The sequence below is a fragment of the Palaemon carinicauda genome, chromosome 27, assembly GCF_036898095.1.
Source record: "Palaemon carinicauda isolate YSFRI2023 chromosome 27, ASM3689809v2, whole genome shotgun sequence".
Lineage (NCBI taxonomy): Eukaryota > Metazoa > Arthropoda > Malacostraca > Decapoda > Palaemonidae > Palaemon > Palaemon carinicauda.
In genome coordinates this window covers 87,275,863-87,277,241 of record NC_090751.1, presented here as the reverse complement: position 1 = coordinate 87,277,241, position 1,379 = coordinate 87,275,863, and positions in this window count along the sequence as shown.

Genomic DNA, 1,379 nt, shown 5'->3' with positions numbered 1-1,379 from the left:
TGGAAAGCCCTGGATACTATGAAATAACAGCTGACATAATATTGCCTGAAAATGAAGTGACCCCCAGAATACTTACAAGATTATTTTGTAGAATGTGGCATGAAGAGCCAAAACCTGATGAATGGAAGTTAGGAGTGTTGGTAAAAATGGCAAAAAAGGAGATCTAACTGATTACAATAATTACAGAGGCATAACACTTACATCAGTTGTCATGAAAATATGTAGTATGCTTATTCTAAAGAGACTAGAGATAAAGATTGATGAAAACATGAGACATGAACAAGCAGGATTTAGAAAAGATAGAAGTTGTACTGACCAAATTTTCATTTTAAAATATGTTGTACAGCAATGTAAAGAATATAGAAATCCACTTTTGATGACTTTTGTGTACTAAGAAAAAGCCTTTGATCGTGTGCAACGGCTAAATTTGTGGAGAGTCCTGTGTTATCAGGGAGTTCCTCTTAAATAAGTAAATTTGATTAAGTCTGTTCATAAGCATAGTAAGTACAAAATTAATGTTAGTGGAGTCTTCTCAAATGAATTTCCAATCAACAGTGGAGTACTCCAAGGGAACGTGTTGTCACTTATGTTGTTTATCCTAATGATGAATTCTATAATGCATAGAACAGTTGGGGATGGTGGAAGATTGGACTGGATTGGTGATAGGAATTTAGCTAATGACACTGTTCTGATAAGCAAAACACCACATGATTTGCAACGCTTGCTTGCCAGAATGCATGAAATGTCACACGAGGTTGGGCTCAAGATAAATAGCAGAGAGACAGAGATGATGAGAACGGAACATGCAATGGAAGGTGAAATATCATTGGAAGTAGAAAAGATTGATACTGATCTCTAATACAGGGTCTTTAGAATTGGAATATAATGAACGATTGAATAAAGCAAATTTAATTAGAGGGTTAAGTAAATTTTGGAAATCAAATCGCCTGAAATTACATATAAAAATTGGGATATATATCAGTTTAGTGAGGTCGGTGTTACTGTATAGACATGAGCCATGATATGACAATGAAACAATATTCAACAGATTTTGTTGATTTGAGAACAAGGCTCTTAGAAGAATATTGGGAGTGAATTGGCAAGACAGGATTAGAAATGAAACCATAAGAGAGATTACGCGAGTGCTATATGTGGATGAGATCAGGGTGAGGGGTAGATGAAGATGGTTTGGTCATGCTCTTCGCACTCCCCAAGAGTTCAACAAGCAGCTAACTGGGCTCTAGAAGGCACTAGAAGAGTTGGATGACCCAGGCGTACATGGTTGAGGACTATGAAGAGTGAAGTAGGAGATGATGAGTGGAGAAGTGTTGATTTAAAAGCTCAGATAGAGACGACTGGCGAAATCTAACCGAGGCCCA